The 22,284-nt window shown below is 36.9% G+C and overlaps 1 long non-coding RNA gene across 1 annotated transcript; it reads right to left on the bottom strand.

The window, feature by feature from the left end:
- Positions 1–4,330: 4,330 nt before the first annotated feature.
- LOC135289577 (uncharacterized) lies at positions 4,331–14,507 on the bottom strand. Its single transcript, XR_010352330.1, has 4 exons — positions 14,370–14,507; positions 13,436–13,483; positions 9,944–10,020; positions 4,331–4,707 (listed from the first exon to the last, which is right to left on the bottom strand). It is a non-coding gene; the product is annotated as an uncharacterized LOC135289577 (long non-coding RNA).
- Positions 14,508–22,284: the final 7,777 nt, after the last annotated feature.

Here is a 22,284-nt window from a genome sequence, read left to right on the forward strand (position 1 = left end):
AAAAGTTAGCAGAAAAGAAATAAAGAATATCCCTGAATAGTAATGTCTTATTCAGCAAAAAGGACCTTTCAGTGGTGGCACTTCTCAAGAAGGTCCTGACCTTCTCTCAAGTTACACACACCAGAGGAAGGCTGCAGAGAAAGGTATGTGAAAAAACAAATAATTTATTTCTCACTGATGTAGTTAGAGAAGGTTGAGAGGGCTTCCTTTACTGTGAGTGTCATTTAAAAGCCAGCATTTGTCAACAGGTACCACACAGTTGTTTCCCGCAAAGCTCTGGTGCTTCAGAAGCTGCTCAGTGACAGGTCTTGGCAATCACTGACTTTTAAGTGGCAACCATTGTCATTACAGCATTCACGAAGCGAGAGATGAACAGCATGGACTGAAAAGGAGCCAGGTATCACATTGTGTGGGCAAGGGCCATGCCTGGCTTCCCACACCATGCTGCCAGTGCCACTTGGCCAGAGCAGCAGGGTGCCTGCTATCCCTATCCTGCAGTGCTCCCAAGCTGGAGCTGAGATGTCAATTTTTTTTCCCCCCCAAACTTCACGGTAAGAATGAGATGGCTTTGAAAGAATGAGAGGTCACCAAGCATCTTTGCATGCCTAACATAAAAGTGAAACTCATTGTCTCTTTCTGTTCACATTTTTCTGTGATATCAAGAGACTAGGAGGCTCACAAAGATGGCATGAATCTGGTGGATGTAAGCCAGGCCGGGTATGTCTTAAAGTAACTCATTTTTCAGTAACATCCATTTGCCAGATATATTCTCTTCTTAAGATGAGGATGTAATTCACTGTATTAGCTAAAGTCTACAATCAAACTAAAATTCATTTTGTCATATGAGCTAAAATTTTATTAGCATTAACTAAAAAAAATGCATTTAAATTAGTCCTATTTCATATGCATAGACAAGTTATTGATGCCAGATTTAATGTTCTTCATGCATTAGTGTTATTCTTGTCTATTCATCATATGTTGTGAATGTTTCTATGATCCACAGGATAAAGAAGAACACTAGTTTGTTAATGAAGAGTAACTTCAATGCTAAGGAACTTAATTAAAACTACATAGATGGGATGAAATTTAGCACTTCATTATTTCACCACACTGTGAATGTAGTATTAATATAGTCTGTTGTCATATTAATGTTCAAAATGTAAGTAGTTGTACATCTGAATAGTTTCATTGAAATCAATGTGCCTAACTCACATGAATAAAGTCTTAAAAAGCTGGAATATATTTATATTCATGCTGAGTCCATGACTTGTTCTTTGTTTCTTAACTTGCATTATTAATCTGCTGGCATCATCATTCATTTTCACTGAGGAGTATCCAAAGAATATGAGTCAGTTTCTGTAATTTTTGGGGACTCACAACAGTCACTTTAATGCAAATAGTAGAAGTCAACTGAAATAAAAACAATTCTCTGAGATGTAAACTCTTTGTTTCATCTATAAGTAATTATTTTTCTGGCAGTAGGGAAAATGAAAACTAAAATATTTATGGCTCCTCATACCACTGATTTCAGTGTACTCCTACTTGCCTTACTGCATGGTACACCTTCCCACATTTAACAAGCACAATGTGCATAAGAAAGGAGTGCTTGCACAGGACTGAATGTTTAGGTGTTTATGAATAACCAGCACAGGTTTCCTTTCTGCACAGATTGTGTTGTTCATTCACATCTGGCAGCCTTTGACAGCCAGTTGTCAGGTGAAAGGAGCACGACTGTGTTCTGAAAGCTCTGTTTTCCCTGATTCATCCAAATGTTGCCTGAAGTACAACTTTGCCCCATGGAGCTATATTCCAAGGATACGTTACACACATAAGACATGTACTGACCTGTTTTGTCTGTGCCATGTATGCATTTCCTCTGCATGAGGGCACTTATGATCATGAAGGTTTGAGTCATAATCATCAGATGGGTGCTGTCATCACACCCTTATGTTAATTTATATGAATATAATACAGCAAAACACAGACAACAGAGAATTCCCCTGTGTAGTCAAAGGCAGCACAACAGGCAGTGTGCCATCACCTCTGAGACCATTAACAGTAAAAGTGGAAATACAGCTATCATATTGCGCAAGTAATCTAAGCACCATCATTTGAAAACTTATTCTGTAGCACTCGTTTTTTCTCAAAGGAAAAAGAAAATTTCCACAATCCTCTCTTTCTTCGCAATCTCAGTTCTGAAAGTCATTGGACAGAGTAGCAGCAAAATGATGGGAAAAATTTTTGTCTCATATTTGTGTGGTTTGCTTCTCCTGGTAAAATATGCCTTTGTCTCCTTTCCTGGGTAAAGAGAAAAAAAAAAAAAAGATAAAATAATATAAAAAACCAGCTGACATAAAGAAAAAGAAAAAAGAGAAGATAAGGCATACAGGAGTAGTGCCTTTTCAGGTAATATTATGAAAATGGGATTGATCAGGTGAATATATATGCAGATATTTTATTGTTGCCTTGAACTTTCAGTACTATAATAATATTTTGACTTTATTATTATATTTTATGACATTATTATTATTATTCAAATTTGTAAATTAAAAAAAAAAAATCTCTGTACAACTCCCTACCGAAAAGAAGCAAAATATCTATTCCTATGTTCCTGCAACCTATCAGGCCAATTTATTAGGGTATAAGACTAAAACTAGGAAAAACGGAAGACAGATTAAAAATAATAACTATAAAAATCATTGGAAAAAAAAGCCCAGAGTGCAGACAAGCAAGAGTGGGACTTTAGGACTATGAGATTTTATAGACACTTTTAAGCATTGTTAAAAAAGGTCACTTTGGTAGTATGTCTGTATAAATGATATACCATATTTCTGCTATTTTTTGACAAAGAACTAAAAGGTAATCCCATGGTACCTGAATTTGATCTCTTTGAAAAGTTCCAAAAGCAAAGCTACTGTTGAGCAGACCTGTGCCTCCCTCTACATCTTGCTGCCCTGGGAAAATAATAATAATAAAGAAACACTTCTTGTAGCACCAATACAGCAATCATGCTGGGTCATGAAACTAATTATGTTTTGTGATGGTGGAAATTCTCCATTTCTGTGTGAAGGGGCACTGCTACATGATAGATGAATGTTGGAAAGGCAGTACATTGTGCTCTTTCATCTCTGTCACTGCATATTTATTCTAACTGCTCCTAAATTATTCATTTTCTTTAAGCAATCAATATTAATAATCTGATTTGCTCCTTGGCATTTTTAGTCACACTTCTGTTTAACTGACTGTAAATAAAGGTCACTTGGAGGCTTCCTGCTGCTGTTCTGAAGGTCCTTGCCTAATTAATTCCCAACACTTTTTTCCCCGTGACTCTGATTAGCAGTTGCAATCAAGTTCAGCAATTAGCTGCCTCCTTGCACAGTGATATGCTCACTCTGCCTCCCTGTATAGAGCTGCATTTGGTCTCTACTGTACAAGGCAAATGGAGAAATTTAAATGTATTTGTTTTGTGTTCCATGACCATGCAGAACAGGTCAGATATGTCACTGCTTGCACATAACCTTTGCCCACCTACATCATACTTCCTAATCATGCATGATGCCCCAAAAGACATCATAAACATAATGAACAGCCTCACCAACAACCCACTTGTGATGTGCCTAATCTCAGACTTGTGAATCAGCAAACAACTACAGCATATTAAATCACTCTTGGTTACTTAAGAACACTTATGGTTTAACTTACATAAAATGACTTTTTAAAAAAGGGGTTGTTTCTTATTTTATGGATTTACCTCAGTCTGCCTAGGGCCCATAGACAAGCCCAGATTTAAACACCTTTGGATGCTGGCTTCCAGTTCACAAGAAGACACAGATCTGGTGTTAAACCTTGAGAAATAATAACCTCAATGAATTCTTTTCATCTTTTCATTCAAAACCACAGAAAAGTTGCTAAAAACCTCAGGACTAATTTATTTAATAAGTTCGACTCTAGCAAGAAGGGATGTCTAATTAGCAGCTGAAAGTGGCAGGAGGACAACCTCCTCCAGGAGACTCCTCTTCAGCAATTATGGCTTTGAAAAGCAAGGAACAAGAGACAAAGAGTTACAATAAGCATTACATAAATATCATAAGCATTCTTCACAGGCCTTTCAGTGTTCTTCTTATTACTGCACCCTGGGTAACACTTCCAAGCAATAATGTTTAATGAAGAATTTCTGCAAAGAAAATACTTTTCAAGTTTGTCTATAATTTCATTGATTCAAATTATTCTAATTTTGACTCCATATGGATATTAATTCAGACAGAATTGTTTCCATTGTGTGAGCAGAAAACTAAGATGTATGCACAAGAGAAATCCTTCTATAGCTGAAGTTTGTCTCAATGCATTTACACATCCAATGAATACACAGACAGATTTTAAAAGGGTGATAGAACTGTACCTGTGAGAAAGATTGACATGTCAACCACAATTTTTTAGTATTTTTTTTTATGCATCCCTGTCCTTGACAAGTAAGCCAACAGTAGGACTGAACTACACCATCAGAATGAAATTAATATTTCTGAATACATCTTGAAGACCTAGCCAGACCATAAGGAAGAAAATCATAGGTCTAAATTCTCACATATGGGCATAAGGATTTAAATTTTCACCTGCCTTTCACAACTCACTACAAAAAAAGGTCAACATATTTCATTTTGATCTTCGGGTTCTTGGAGGTTGAGTTCTATATTGGTGGGTTTAAGTGCCCTGAAAAAGAAATGGATGAGAATTTAATCTGGTTACTCTTTACTTACAATTTACTAAGTATATAAAATCAGTTATTTAAATCACAGTCCATTTCTACTGCTAACACCTATGGAAGCTCTCTTCTAACAGCAGCAAGCCAAAGCATGCAAACCTTGAACAAATTTTCTTTCTCTTTTCTGTTCTGGCAAGTGTGTTCACTTAATCTCACAGGGGATCTGTCAGCTTTCCCCAGCTCCAAAAGCAATTCTTTAGCACTTATTGAAAAGTGCTGTAAGCGAAAGGCATCAAAGCTGACTGGTGCTTGCACGCAGAGACAGGCAACCAGAGCCCTGAGTCACTCTGCCTCTCCAGTGTGTGCTGCACGAGATCAGGGCTAGAAGCAGCAGTTAAATCACCCTTGGACTTACCACTTAATGAACATAAATACACAAAATATGCCATTTGTTGCCATGATGATATTGCCATGAATCATTATATAAAACATACGGTGCTTTGAAATATAGGCATGTAAACATAGTGGAGCACTTGTATGGCTGTAAAACTCACACACTCAAAACAGATCACTCATTTCTAGGGTGGCAACTTTCCATGTTTGATTTCATCCCAAAAGTGAACACTTGGAACAATTAAAAAATGTCTCTGCAGTTATTTGAGATTTATGACAATGAAAACTATTAGTTTGAATAAAAATCCAAACTTAACCCACAAAATATAAACAACAGAAAACCCAGCCAATAACCCAACCAACTAAATAAAAAACCATAAAAAAGCAAAACAAACAAACAAACAAAACTCCAAAACTTTTTCTAAGGAAATAAATTTCAGAATTTAATGAAATGTCTTTGCCTAAGAAAATATAAGCTGCAGTTATAGTGTTGCAAATGTGCGAATGTTTGATTAGACCCTGTGTGAGATTTTGTTCAGTCAAAAATACATGTGATGTACGTGTCTTTCCTTCACCACCTTTCCCTGCAGTCTCTCTGAAGTTACATGAGAAGAGAACATCGGAACCAAGTCTTGCTTGTTGAGTGTCTGTTGCATGAAATCACATATCATTACTGTTTTCTCTATAGGACATAAAGTATCCATCAGATTTGGAACAAAGCACTCACGTTAGAGAAACATGCTGTCTCTGTAACCTTGGAAAACAGATTTAGTTCCTCACATTTGTGCAATAGCATGTATAATTAGTCATTGGGGAGGTATTATTTATGAAAGCTTTCCAGAATGCAATGCTTTGCAAACATGAAAAGGATTAAATAGGTATTTGTTGCCTTGTGCTTGGAAGAACAAAGCAAGCTGTATGGGAAGAAGTATTTTCCTTCTGTCCCATGTTTTGCTTCCTTCCTCTGAGCCCAGTGAGCACAGCATTGGTTGAGGCTGAGGAAGCAGAGGAAAAGCAGAAGTGATGGGTGGTCTGAAAGACACTGTCTACACCATATTCTTTCTTCATATATGTAGCAGTTATTTGGGAGGATGCTCAATGACATTTGAAACCTTTACTCTTTTTTGGGAGTTCATTTCCCACTGAAACAGGAATTAACCCTTAGTTTTATTCTCTCTGTCCCACAAGGACAACTTTAGACTCTTTAGTGTGAATTTTTTTCCACAGCATATTCCATAACAGAACATTTTACCTGTCATCTAGTGGCATATGAAATTTATGGAACAGGTAGTGCAAGAGCAGCAATCTACTTGCATCTGGTAAATATTTGTCCTTTCTGTTAAATTTTTGAGAAAGTTTATTTTTGCCCTCCATTTGAAATAGTGGCAGCTCTGTGATACTTTGTATATTAGGCGTGTTTGGAAAGACAGGCCTTAAATATTGCATTTGATGAGGTGCCATCTCCCAGCTAGCAACTGAATCTAATGATGGTGAACAGTAATCACCACTGTTTAATTGAAGCAGCATTACCTCAAATCTATCTGGTAATAAATAGGCTAATGCTGGTTGAGGTGGTACTTTTAATGTGGCTGATATTTTAATAAATAAGTTGCAATGTGGAGATTACAGAGGTTTGTTGTTGTTTTTGTTTAAATGGTTTGAGATCGTTCTGTTCAGTGTTGAACAAGAAAAACTGAGTTCATGGACTGCCCTGACACTTACCTTGAAAATGAAATTAATGACATTATTTGCAAATTGAAAAGATTCAAAGTCTATGTATATCTTACGTATCCCCTACAATTTTCCCTTTCTCTCATATATATTTTTTTTCTGAAAGAATAGAAAAAGCTTCCAGAACTTAAATGCCAAAAAAACTGTGTTCCTATAGTATTGAATTTACATGGTGAGCTACTCAAATGTCAAGAAATGCCAAAGCTAAGGAGAAACCCACAACTAAAAGACTGTTGTCCTCTGTGTGTACGTTACAATAATCTTCAGTTACACCATCACACAGAACAATGTAAGAAATATAGAAAAAAACCAAGGAGGAGGAGGCTTGGCCTCACAGGTCATTCCCATGAGAGAGCACTGATGGATGTGGCCTAATACTTTTGATTCTACTGTTTTTACTGATGAATTAATGGTAGCTGTGTGCAAAGTTTGCAAATTTTTGTATTCTTGTAATTTCTGTACAAGAAATTAGAGCACACATTAATGCATTATCTGCAATTCCCATGTCCTCTGTTGAAGAAATTGTCTGAACTGCACTGGATATCTGAAAACTTGCAAATTTGAGGATCACAAAGAAATGCCCCTTTCTGAAGGGGAGTCCTGTAAAGATACCTAATGGGTTCTTCTCCCTTCCTACAAAATCCTGAAAGCTTTACAAAATTTCAATGAGGAACAATAACAGATTATTCTTTTAATTTTACAGATGGCATTGTAACCTAGAGTCGTTGTCCAGGATGGAAAAGACATCTTAGGCTGCACAGTTTAAAATACTTGAAAGATAGTCCACATGAAACCTTGTCTTTTCCCAACCCCACTGACATTAGCATTAGGATGAAATGGTATGTGAGCAGGTATTCAAAACAATGATAATAAAATAAATACTATATATTGCTGCTGCTAATGTAAATGCAAGAAAAAATAACTTTAACCTTATGAATCTAATTTAAGTGAAGTAAAAACAAATAAAGTGGGAGAGAGGATTTTAGGAATGGCAGGAAGTAAAGGTAGCAGGTATCAAGAAAACTGTGCTATGATATTCTGTGAAAGAATATTTTGGAACTGGTGCAACACAACAGTGAGGAAAAACATATTTGTGAGCACTGTTAAACCTTTCACAGGTGATCCTGAAGCACCAGGGCACTCTAAGATATTGTGTGAAGATTAGTGCTGAAGTTATAGCAATATGGTTTCTCCCAGAGAATACAGGAAATTCTGCTCATAACAGTTCAATGACTCTACTAAGATCTCCCTGGTACATTGGTTTTGTAATAAATACAGAACATTCACACTCACAGAACCACAGAATCACAGAGTTGCAGAATCACAGAGTTACAGAAATTCTTAGTTGGAATTAGCTCTGGAGAGCTAATTCTCATGCTCAAATGGAGCACCTGGAGCTGGTTGCCCAGGATTGTTTCCAGAGAGCTGTTGAATATCTCCAAGGATGAAAGCTCCACCTTTCCCACTTCCCTGGGCAACCTGAGCCAGTGCTCAGTCACCTTCACAGTGATTTAGTGTTGATGTTCAGCTGAAGTCTCCCATGTTTCAGTTTGTGCCCATTGCCTCTGGCTCTGTCACTGAGCACAGCTGGAAAGAGCCTGGCTTTGTTCTCTCGGCAGCCTCCCTTTGAGTATGTAAATGTGTTGATGAGACTCCCATGAACTTTCTGTTCTGAGGTTGAACATTCACAGCACTCCTAGCCTTTCCTCCTAGGAAAGAGGCTTCTATCCTTTCATCACCTTGGTGGCTTTCTACTTTGCTCTCTCCAGAAGCTCCATGTCTCTCTTGTACTGAGGAGCCCAGAACTGGACACAGCATTCCAGGTGAGGCCTCATTGGGGCTGAGCAGAGGAACAGGATCACCTCCCTCAATCTGCTGGCAAAGCTCTTCTGAATGTACCCCAAGATATCTTTCACTTTGGCAACAGGTCTGCTCTGCTGTCCCACATGGTGCCCACCCTGGGCCATTTTCTGCAAAGCTGTATCCTCCTACATACACTGGCTTCTAGGGTTTCTCATCTCCAGGTGCAGGACTTGCACTTAGCCTTGTTGAATGATCTTCACCAAGTTCCTGTTGGCTCATCCTCTCAGCACTTTAAGGCTGCTTGGATTGCAGCACAGCCCTGTGGTATATCAGCCTCTCCTCCCAGTCAGGTGTCAGTTGTTTTTTTATTTTTTAGTTGGAAACAGTTTGTCTCTTGGTTGAAATTTTAAATGGACAAAGTGTGATGTGATTTCTCCATATGAAATTATCAGGAGCTGTGTAGCAGTGAAGATAACCAGACATTAATTGAAACCCTCCAATTCTTCCCTCACAGGGGGTATGTACACAGCTCTGTTTGAATCCTGTCCTATCCAGGTTCAGGTAGCATTAGATCCTAAAGCACTTTAGTCACTCAAAAGTACACCACAGTTCTCAGAGGAGATACAATAATGCTGAGATCACATCATCTGTGACATAGGGTCAGGTGTAGACAGTTGTAGGAAATATATCCATGTGCAAGCAACTCCCTGATATAATATTAAAGGGACAGATGAGAGATGAGAAATCTCAGCTGAAGGTCTGTTTTGCTCTTGCCATCCCACTGCTGTTGACTCTTACTTCTCTATGGTATGTTAAATGTGCTGGCAGCTGGGATTACCCTGCTGACCCAGCTCTCCCTTCCTAGTGTTTTCATGAAATGTGTGTTTATCAGACCCCGGCAAATTCCACTCTCAGGAATGCAAGGACAAGGAATAATCCCTGAAGGCTCATGACAGAGTAAAGCAAATGAAATGAACAGCTAGCAAGAGGGAGAACTCTCATGACTTTTAAATAAAATTATTAAAAAGAAATGTATGCTTTAGAAGTGAACCAAGAAGAAGCAGTCATGAATCATTGTGGAAGAAAAGACATTTGAGTTGAATGCTTTACACAACATTAGTTATCATTTGCATACATGACAGAAACATCATAAGGAATACCAGAATGAAAACATAAGAATGCTCTGAGTAAAATTGTATGTCTGTAGCTAGGACATATTAAAAATCAAACATAAATGTTAATAATATTAATGCTGCTAGACCTCCATGATTTTTGATGATATCTTTACAGATCCAGGAACTGCACATGGCATAATACCTTGTTTCTCCTGCTCAGTCTCAATTACTTCCTTCTGTTTGTCAGTATTCAAATAGATCCAACTTCATTGATAGAGTCTAAGAAGGAAATATCAACTTGAAGATCATGGAGAAAAATTGCATAACTACAAAAGCAGATAATCATAATCTGTAAAGGACAAATTAACCCCAAAAGACTTCCCACTTTACCCTCAGTAGTGAGAATAAAGGTGTTTTCTCTCAGTGTAGTGTTTAATCTATTCTTTATGTGTTAATTTTACAAAAGATCATAAAAATCTCATCACTTTCAACTTTTTACTGTGATATCCCACCTAACTGACATATATGGCTATCTCTAAATATTTGATATGTGATTTCTAAAGAGAAATTAATAGGCATGATTTTGAAATAATTTATTCAAAGATACTTATGTTGTTTTTGTTTAAAACTTTTTCAGTCAGTTTTCAAATATTTTTCATTATTTTTTCAATACTTGATATTTTGTTGACTATCAGGAAAATTTTCCATTTTAATTTGACCGTAACAGTAGCTAAAGATGAAGTTTTTCCAGTCACTGGCCACATAGACTGCTGGTAGATCCCTCAAGACCATCTCTCAGGTCTCATGGTAAAGCCTGTTTGGTCTTCACCAGAAAGAACCATAGTCTTTCTCATTTTCCTGAATATTTTAAACATGATACAAAAGGATTTTCACTTAGTTCTTATGCTCAATCAGACATTCCTTGCTATTATATCTGTAAAAGTACTTAAATAAAATTCAATCTTTGTTTCATGAATCAAGTTTTTTACATGTGACATCTCTGAAGATATAGGCACTAATATCCACCAGGCATCTGGGAGATCAGTGATTTTTGGCCATTAAAGCTTTTTTTAATAGCTAGTGCACTTTATAATGAATAGTTATTTCCTCCTTTGTGGCATAGGTAGCCTAGTTCTTTAGCATGTGGATTTTAGAGACAGAAATGGTAAAGTACTTTTCTTTCTACTTGTGTGAAGGAAACAACATTTTAAAAGTAGATGAGGTGTGAAGTTCTGTTCCAGTGCTCTATATCCACTCTTGGCTTTCATCTACATAAGCAGTTTGGATTGTGTGAAAATATATAAACCCCATTGTGACAAGTGAGAACTACTGCAAGTGCTTTTTAACTTAAATATTTAAGTTAAAGCATGTGAAATCTGCTAAAGGCAATCTGTATAAAGGGGGGAAAATACTGAGGGAAGTTCAAACTTGAAAGTGTAGGGGAAAAAAATGGAAAAAGTGGACATTCCAACATGTTAAACTAACACAGTCCATGTTCCTGGACTACTTTCTCCAGAGCTATCTGCAGAAAGTAGGAAGAGAAGGTCAAATCTCCAGAAGTAATTTCTGTTTCATAATTTTGTGTTTTATAATGGTTGAAGTTTGTTATAGTGGGCAAAACCCTTTTATATTCAGTTTTGTCTTCTTTTTAATAAGCAGATAATGGTGTTGTTTCCTTCAGGGGTCTACATGGAGGATGTTGTAGGTCATCCAATCCACTCTCAGCTCCTAATTTTCATCTCTCATCCATCCCATTCATGCTAATTTCAACCCCACAATAACAAATCATCAATCAACATTGCTGTCTTCATAACCCTCATCTTTCCAGATAAATGGGAGCAGCCATTCTTCTGACAATTCCTTGGACTCGTCTCACAGAACACCTGATCCAAAGCTTTGTGATTCACAGGAAAAACGGTAATGTCTTAATAGTTAATTCATAGCTGTAGAAGGTGCCAAAGGCTCACGGAATCTCTTTTGTCCTAATGATTCCTGTCTTTCTATCTGTAACCCTCCAAGTGCTCATTCCTCACCTCAAACTTATGGGTCTTCTGAAACATCTAAGAATAAACAGCATTTCTCATTCTGTGCTTTATTTTTGTCCTGTGAACCCAGTTCACACAGCACTTTTTGGTTTTTTTTTAATTTCACTGACCACATGAGTACTCTTAAATCTATTCATTAGTCTCTTACAATATATAGAAAACATTCTCATATTTTTCTCTCAGTCTGAGCCCAAAGGTAGATCTGGAATACTCCCAAAAAAGGCAGTAAGGGTTTAATTGTCTTTCTGACTGTATTTATCCTGTCTAAAAGTCTTCTTAGCAACTTTTTCATTCTCTACTTTTAATTTATGTATCTAAATTTTGTCTTCTAAATAGACATCCTTCAGTTTTCACAACTTTTCTCTGCTTGGTCTCCCTCTGTCATTTCCTAGTACTTTATTGAGCCTGTTCAGAATCATATTCCCCATTCCTTCAGGCATGTTTCATACCCCAGCTCTCTTCCTTTTCAAATCATTCAACAAAATATTCTGCTCTGAAATGTTTTGTTTTCAATAGGTTTTGCTAATAATGTAAAGACAGAAGAATTTTAAACAGAGGTATAGCAAACCATGTGGATGACTTAATCACTTAACTGTTTTCCTTCTCATTATACCCTTCTCCCTTTTGTTTTCACATATGTTTCTAACTAATGTAATATTTATTAATTTTTCCATTGCATCTACTTACACATGTTGCACATCCTCCCTCTTTAAAATTTTATTCTTTATGTATATAGCACAGATACATGAACTGGTGTGGTTTTCCACCTAGTAGACTATATTGATTTCTATCCACATTGCTAATTTTAAGAAAGAAAAAGTAAATAATCTTTGGCAGATCTTTCTAGTAAGCAAATCTCAGCTGCCCTAAACTTATAATAATTTGCACAGTAATATGTTCTGTAGATTTAAAGGACGGTGTTCTAAGATGATTAGAATTGATTCATTTTTAGGGACATTCCAGCTGACCTAATTTGTGTGAGCAGGGGTCACGGTTAAAGGATAGGTCATTTAAAGAAGTTGTGCTTGTTCTCCCGTGTTCCTTAATTCCTGAAAAGAGCCCCTGGAGATGGGATGTAGCCTTCCAGAAGGGGCAAGAAACTAGTAGGGCAATCCAAGTGGCAAAGCATGGAGTGGGGAAGAACTAAAGTGAACTGAAGTAAACAAAAAGAGATTTCCAACACCATCTTTCAGAGAGAAATTGGCTTTTCAAAAGTACAATCTTGAGTGAAAATATTAAAAGTAGTAAAAATATTAAAATATTTTAAAATATAAATATTACTTTGTACAAGAGTTTTTACAAAGTTTTATACACATCTATATCCAAGACTATGTTTTTAAGTCTTTTTTAGTTGGTAAAAATCTTTTTGAGATGGTACTTTATGTATTGTTCTCCAGAAAGGGCCATTCAATTTTCCAGCCTTTGAATAACATGTTTGCTACAGGTTTACTATCAAGAGAAATACTTCTGTCCTAGTATCATAGTTTCTAAATGTGCAGGCTCTCTGAAATGTACAGCTGAAATACTTCTGCACAATTTTTTTTTCTGTATTATCAAATAAAAAATAATATTAAAAATTACAACCTACTATTTTCAGTGAAACAGTTTTGGCTCTCATTCTCCTTGTGAAATTGCAATTAGCTACTTACATTTAGGGTTTTAGATTCCGGTTCTTAGTCTCATTTTTACTTTAATATCTAGAAAGGAAAATGAATAAAATAGAAGAGCATTGTGCATACATCACTTTTTGATAAAATGGATATCTTCACAATCACATAAATAGACATAGATGTTTATAAAATTAATTACAAGCATACAGCTATTTTAAAACTATTCTGAACTGTGGTGAGATTCATAGTAATTTTCTCCACTTATTAAAATACTGAGAGAAATATAGGCTATTTTCACTAATAAGCCTGTGAGTAAACAGCAATTTAACTCTGTTTCCCTATTTTATCCTCTTCAGTTGTTCAGTCTAAAGCAACTCAAATGAAGGGTGGCCATTTAGAGAGACTTCAGTTCCAATGTGGGGAAAAAAATGACTACACAGACTTAGATATAGCGATATCCAGACTTTTTCTTATGCCATTAATATGGGTCAGATTGTTCTATTTAACAATCAGACAGACAGACCTTCTGCCTGTCCTAAAGGCTAGACAGGACTTGTGCATGGAAGAGGGAAAAAAAAAAAAATAAAAAAAATAAGATGACAAGCCATTATCCTAAAAGGAGATCTGTTCTTTAGCCATTCCTTTCATGGGATCTCAAAGCAAATTCTCAGGCTTGTCCAAATACACCAACAGGCTCCAGCACTGCTTGGTGCCAGAATATATTAGTTGTTCAATTTCACATAGCCTGCAAAAATGCAGGCAGCAGCTCCAATGCCAACAGAACGGGAAGCCCAGCTCCCTGCTTCCTCAGCACAGCTGAGCCACATAGGGAGAGGTCACCTTCTCCCTGGTGGGAGCGGAGAAGACCTCAGGCTACAGAGGGCAACAAGCAGAAGTAGGCCACAGCTCTAGCAAAAGGACAGAAGGAAAGGAAATTGTGGGAAGGGTAAGCTCTGGAGCCTACAAAACTTACAGCGAGCTGTTGGAGCAGGTTCATGAGCAGTACTGTGGATCTGCTCAAATGCCTGGTCACTTGGATGAGTACTTGGACCATTTGGACAGCTCTCAAAGCTTTGACTACTGATCTGAGCTATGTCTGTTGACTTTTCTCCTCTGCCTGTGTCTGTACTGTGGAGAGCAAGGCTTGGCAGGGGATGAACTAACAGCAGAGCAGGCTAGGTCTGGCCTTCACATTAACACATCCTGTGCTTTGGCATCACACAGCATTCCTAGAGTAGGAGTTTTGGGAAGAGACACTTTGTGCTGCTTGCCAGATGGGATTCAGAGGGTTTTAAAAAAAGCGTGAAAAACCACATGCAAATAAACAGAGTGGTAAAAAAATGTGAATGAGGGAATTTGTTTGGGTTGAGAAATCCCTTTCTTCCTGCTCCTTTCTCTGACTTTTCTAATTAATAATCATACTTTTTATTAAAAAATAAAGGCAGAAAGATGTCTCTGAAATCACATGTTTGTGCAAAAAGACAAAATTTGAGGTTTTAGCTCAAAGACAATAGACAGGAAACACAGCTCAGCCACTTCAGAGGAGAAACACCCCTAAGCTGAAGCCTACAGAGCCTGTAGTTTTCCTAGTGGGAATTATTTGGCAAAAGAGTGTATGAAATAATATGTTTCACTTTCCAGGACTGGTAGATGGAATTAACTGGATAATAAATTCAACTGTGACCAGGCTACACTGGGATCCTTCCCAATATCTGCCTGTCAGTGTATTCTATTTTAACCTGCACTCCAGCTTTGTGCCATGAGACTAAAACAGATGTCACATGCAAGGCAGTCATATCCTTGGTTCGCTGAAGTACCCTAACCACTGCCCTTATGCAGCTGGACAGAATTGTGAGATATTTCTACAGGATTTTGTTGGCAGGGATCTTCACTCAAGAGGTAGAATGTCTTGGTGGTTTTTTTTTTTCTTGTTTGTTTGTTTGTTTTGTTTTGTTTTTTTTGTTTTTTTTTTTTTTTTGTTTGGTTTGGTTTGGTTTGGTTTTTTTTCAGTATAAAACTGAACACCAACATTTTCCATTCATTTCACAGGCCTTTGTCTAGGCTTCAGCATGTGGACCTCAAAACCCACTGCTGCATCATGGAACAGCTATCAAGATAAAGAATTTACCTGTCATATGATTGCCTTGCTAACAAAGACACTGCCACCCATGGGCTGTCCTTTGGGTTGCATGACTGTGTGCTGACCCTTGCCATGAATTCATGGTAAAGGCATAACCAAATATAGCACAGAGTAGTTGTGCTGGTAAAATAAGCAACTGCAATATGAAAGAGGAAAAATATCAGCAGAATAAGAAGAAAGGGAAAGGGAAGCATAGAACTGCATGAAACTTTGGAGGAGATGAAAAATAACATTTTTTTTCTTATCAAGCCTGGGTATTTGTGGAGCTGACTGCCTTGAGCATTAATTTTAACATAGGGGATTCCTACTTTAATGAGAGAAAAAACTGGGTGGGGTTTATATTCATTATTTAATGAGCGGCCAGGCTAGCAAATGAATGGCAAAAGTGCTGTACATTATGTGGGTACACAGCTGAGGGGACACTAGAATTACAACTCTTTTTGCTAGGTTTGCATTCTGGCTTTCTGGAACAGAAATTTTCCAACCTATCAAGGCTTTATCTATAAAAACCAAATCAGATGTTTGTGAATTTTATATGATTCTTAACAATTCTTTTTCTTGTGGAATAATATAACTTTGAAAATGAAATCTCAAAATTCTTTAAATTATTTTGGCTGGCTGTGGGATATGTGGCTTTCTGGGAGGATAAGACTCTTTTATACATATTCAGAAAAAAAACACACTTAAAATGATTCTGTGAACTAGTTACAGGTAACATATTAAAAGAAGCCCAAAAATGCAACATCCCACTGTATACCAAGAAATACAGTTTAAGTACAAGTCCTCTCATTCAAATTAAAGTCTTTTTCCAAAAAGCACCTAGTCCTGTTTCACAATGCAATTCAGAGAAGCACGCTTGCATGCTGTGTAGCGATCAGAATTGTACCGTAAAGGTGTGAGTCAGTTTAAGGATCATTAAACGAGTCTAATTCTTCCCAAATATCTATGAAGACAGGAACACCTCTACATACACATATATATTAACTATTATACAGATACAAAAACATATACCTTCTCCTTTTTCCCCCAGTGACTCAAAACATGATAAGACACAATAAAAACCTTGCCTTATGAAATGGTTGCATTTGAAAACATTGTCAGTGATAGCTGCGCAGTGATATATTCCATACAAAAGCATGCAATTCTCCCAAGTTTGCTCTCATAAAAGATTTATTTCTATCATAAACCATCACCTGTCTCTTAGTCCTCTGACATTACAATGCTATCACATTCAGCACAGTGGGGCGGCTGGTGTGTTTTCTTTTTTGCAAATATGAAGATTGACAGGTGGCTGACAGTGCTAAAGAACAAGATACAACCAAATACATAACATTTGTACCGGCTGAATAGCTACCTCAAAGAAAGCATAAACCGTCCTTTTTTAACCTTTGAAAATACTCATACAGAGAATAAGCCAAATAAATGTGATGCACATAAAAAGAGCATGGACAGGACTTCTTACCATAAAATACTTTCTAATTGTCACTATAATTTAGTACTTTCTTTTCTCCTTCAGTTTTTGTCTTGCTGCTCAATGCCCATTTCATCTTGCTGACACACACTGTTTTTTCAGAACAAAGACAGTTTTTGTACTGCCTCTTCAGGATCTAACTGGTGTGGAATCACTGCCTTGGCAGTACCTGTGGCTATTAACTGGGAGGAAATTTAGGTGCCTTATTTGGTCCAGATAATTGTACCCAAGCAAGACTGCAAAGTGGAATGGACATTATAAATACCCCTCAATGTGTCCTCTGCTCTGAAAGTTGTCATGAGACATTGTTCATTGTGGTCCTTATTTTTTTTGCCAACATTCATTATGAAGGAGAATATTAATGACAGAGTATTTATACAGATGTCTCCTTATCCTGACCTTCTTTATCCTTAACAGTCCTGGCAATCTAGTCTCCAGGGGTTTGCATAACCTGGTAAGAACAGATGGATTTCCTTTACAACTGAGGGTCAAAGGTAAAGAAGCATGTTCTTAGATGTGTCACTACATGAATTAAAATGTAGTAATGAATTTGTGGTGTACTCTGTGACTTTATGTTAGACCTTGACCTTAATATCACATTTAACTGAGTACAATCATAGGTCACAAATTAGAAAGGTTTAAGCAATCTTCTGCTCTATCAAGGGAACCCAATTTAATCAGATCTGATTTAATATTCTGCTCAGAGTTTAGGGAGCACTAGACTAATATTACCAAGGAAAAAAGTGTCAGCATAGTTACATCCATGCTGCAGAAGAACAAAGAGGCATTGGGGGACAATTCTAGCATTTTGCAGAAGCTTACAGTCAAACATTAGGGTTTTTTTAATGTTTTCCTTTTTTTTTTTTTTTTTTTTTTTTTTGTGAGATTGCTTCCCCCGCCCAGGATTGGATTGAAACTTTTTTAATACCAACTGTTTGCTACATCATAATTACAAAGAATTGCATCATTGCAGTAATGTATTTCATAATTTACCAGGATAACACCTGTGGAGAGGAAAACCTTCCGCATTGAAAAGCGCACAAAAGAGCAGAAACGAGCACATCATGCAGAGCCAGCAGCTCAAAGCGTGGTCATAGAAGAAACTGCAGAGAGATCCTGAGTACTTGAGAGTGGAAGCAGAAGTGCAGAGTGACTTCATGCCCCTGGAAGTGGCAGCATGGGACAAGTGCTGTCATCTAATTGTACAGATCCAAACCCCATTCCTTTACAAAAGCGAAGGAGGAAAGAAGAGAACGTGAGGATAAAGCATGTTAATAGCAGGATCATGACTTGTGTTCCGCTCTGCTTTTTTTCAGGTGCACTATGACATCAGCAGATGTATTCATAATTGTTCACTTAACACTACGTATACATAAACATGCATAATATACACATAAGCTTCTCATCTGAGACAAACGAAGCTTGCCAAAATACAAAACTGCACAGAAAATATAATTCTCTAGAAGTGTGAAAATTCACTTCACACCATGCCTAGGAATAGGGAAAACTACTCCACAGGGCTTTAGATTAGATTAACAAGCTAATCAATTTGTTGATTTATCTGTCCTTAAATATGCATATAGATAAGACATATATGTTCAGATGGAATCTGAACATATCTGATTTATCCACCTACTTTATGAACTACAGTAAAATAAACGCTATTTAGTTCTCATCTACATCTGCTCCAAGTCTGCTGAACATACACTGATTTTCTTCCATGTTTAAAACTGATTAAAACTGGTGAGGTTACAAGTACCACATTACATTATTTGAAAGTACCAGGAGAAAATAAACTGATTGTTACCTACCAACGTAATCCTGAGTTTGTGTCCAGTAATTTAATTTTCACCAATTCACAGCAAACACCAGTTTGCTTTTCTTCCTCCTTTAAAAAAGGTGATTAACACTGAATCATTCCTGCTGGTAAAAATGAGTCTGCAGTGCTGAAACCATGCATTAGTGTTGCTCTAAAATAAAACCACAATATGTTCTATCTTAAAAATTATGTTAAAAATAGAATGTACTTACCTCAGAAGGCCCATGCAAATAAATGCCCCAGAAAGGCACTGGAATTTATGTTTATAATTCTTGCTTATTTTGAAACCTTCTTAAGCTTATGTAAGATCTTCCCTTATGTATTTTATCTATTCTTAATAGTAGATCTGTGATTTAATAGAAAGGATGAAATGTGCTGATAAAAAAGTAAAATCAAATATTTTCCACTTACAATTTTAAAACTTTTAAAAAGCATAATTTGGAAATGATATAAGTTGGATTGTGGCACTACAATAACTAGGGTTATTATAACCCTACTTATATACAGTATAACCCTACTTATATGCACACCTAGAAAATATTTGCATTGAAAAGACCAGACAAACATTTTGCAAATTAAATACCACAGTTCATCAGATCAATATAAATCATGTGATCTACTACATACTACGCTTGACTCCATATCAATATAGAAGTAATTTGTCAATTTTCAATGTAATGCTGAAATGGTTTAAAGACAAACACAGAAACCCATTTTCCCTAATTGGGATAAACTTGATATGTCAACTAATAGCATACAAAGTGAAATAAAAAGGACGTCCTCCAATAATTTATCTTGAATCAATACCATTGAAATCAGCTTCCCATGGTGGAAAAATAAAAGCTGCCTATTTTCAATGGTTTTTTACTATTTATTTTGGCACACCTTGCCACTTGTGAATAGGAGGGAGAAAAAGAAGTCACTGTCAATAGGTAGGGAGCTGTGTGTCAGCAAAGATACTGCACAACATTTTACCAAAAAGAGTAATAAACTTAAATTTTGTGCAATCTTTTTAAATCTCCAAAATTCAGAGATACTTGACAGTAAATCAAGACAGTGCAGCAATTTAAGGTAAATCTAGGAAACAGTTGCAGAATCATTGAGTTATAAGCAGGCAGAGCTTTCTTTAAATTTATTCATTATATTGTCAGTTAAGACTGTTTACAAAACCTCTCAAACAGCTAGCCTTCTGACAATAGTCAAATTCAGTGAGAACCTAGAGCCTCTGAAAGAAGAGGGGACTGGAAGAAGTAGCAGGGTTTTTGTAGAACCTTTGCTCACTCTCGACATTAGACAAACTTCATGTGGTTAAAAAATGCTAACCATTTCCAGTCTATATGACTGGGATTTGGCTGCAATTTACTTTAATTCTCTTTCCCCAGCCTTTAGCTAATGATTCATAAAAGCAATCAGCTAGGTCAAGAGGCTGCACATCTGGATTGGCATATTTTCAAAACCAGAGAACCTTTGAGAGGAAGGAATGAAAAAAAAAAAGAAGTTGCAAAGTTTTTTATACTGTCCTTTATTCTCACAGCTACAAACTGGATTTCAACCTAGTACTCAATGCCTGAATTACTGCTGGTTTTGGAAGAAGTAACAAAGTCAAATACCTCAGTGCCAATAGATTTCTTCCCGGTGTTTTCCTTCCTCACAGCTCTTGATATATGCTTCCAGCTAAGCACATTTTCCAATTCTTGCCTTTGTAATTCTGCATTTTCTTAGTCTCATTCACTCACCAAAAAAGAGATCTCAAAATACTTTCATTGACAATACAAAAGATGGCTGCTATTTACTGATGTTTTTGATAACAGAAACATAGATAGAGATATTCTCTAAGTAGAAAAGAAGAATAACCTATAATACTCAATGCTTCTTTGTCCTAATATCTTTCCATAAATTAGCATTCACAGATTCAAACCCACATAGGGTCCATTTGGAGCTTCATCACAGCTTCTAAGTCTTTCAAAGTTGATACCATTCATTCCAATTTCTCTGGAAGGCCTCAACTTTATTACACCAACTAAAACCAAACCAAACCAAACCAAACCCTTCAAACTACACAAAATGGAGGCAACACTTCAAAGCCCCAGTTTTCCTTATCTCCGCAATGTTTTTCTGTTCTTATTGTGTCGCTGTCACTTTCTTTCTCTTAGTGTTTAAGGACAGGCCCTGACCCTTTCTACTTGAAGCAGTGGGCACAATAAATTACAGAATATGTGTTTACTCCTTTATCTCATTTTTTTGGCTTATGTAGCAAGGTTTTGGTAGGGGAGGGAGATGGGGCTGCAGAGGTGTCTTATGGCAATACACCAAAAACTTTCCTCATGTCCAACAGAGCCAGTTTCAAGGAAGACCTGCTGCTAGCCAAAGCTGAGTCCCTCAATGTGCTTCTGTAGTGCTTCTGGGATAATGTATTTAGAAAGAGGAAAAAATATATTTAGGAAGAAGAAAAAACTCCTGAACCTTGCATTCTCCATTCTTCTGTGCTGCTGGTGTAGGTAGAACAATCAGGAGTGAAGTCAAGCCTGCAAAGAAGGGTGGGTGGGGATAGGGTGGTTTTAGATTCATAATAAGTTATAATTCATAATTAATTTTGTCTTTTCCCCAAGCTGAGTCTGTTTTGCCTATGGCAGTAATTGTTGAGTGATCTCTCCCTTCTTTTATCTCGCACAACAATCTCTTTTAATGTGTTTGCTCCCTCTGCCCTGCTGAGAAGGACTTGCTGGACATCTGGCAGCCAAACAGTCACCCCACCACAAAAATGTAGGCTTAAGATCCATCAGCTGGGATCTTGGGGGTCTAAGACACCTGAGACTTGAAATATTGTTTTCACTTCCTCTTCTCTCACTCAAAGTATCCAAATTCCTCAGAAATCCATACAAAGATAAGCAGTCAGAGGCTGACCATCTTGTGACAGTGTTAGGACTGATACTCAATATCTCTACATCCTTTTCTTAACCACCAAGGTCCAAAACACAGCTAAAAAAAGACCCATATTTTAGGCCTCTCTGACGTCCCTGGCTTCCTAACAGTGAAGGCTAAAATTACGTTTCTGTTTGATTATCTGCACCCAAAATTTACCTGGTATCAAGCTTCATATCTGCTAGGTCTTTTAGGTTTGTTGGGGTTTTTTGTTTGGTTGTTTTTTGGTGGGGTTGTTTTGGTTGTTTGGGGGTTTTTCTTTTGGGTTTTTTGGGGTTTTTTTTTGGTTGGTTGTTTGGGTTTTTTGTGGTTTTTTTTGTTGTTTGTTTGTTTGTTTGTTTATATTTTAGCTCTTAGCCATTCATACATTGCTTCTTATACAATTTTATAGAAAGTAGGACCATTTTCACAAAATAGCCTCTGCTAGCATACTAACTCTGAATATCACACTCTTGCTACAGCACACTCCCACTGGCTGTGCTGGGCAGAACTGTACTGAAGAAATTACCTTTGAAAAACAAATGTGTAAAATATGT

Source organism: Passer domesticus, chromosome Z, assembly GCF_036417665.1.
Source record: "Passer domesticus isolate bPasDom1 chromosome Z, bPasDom1.hap1, whole genome shotgun sequence".
NCBI classification, from domain to species: Eukaryota; Metazoa; Chordata; class Aves; order Passeriformes; family Passeridae; genus Passer; species Passer domesticus.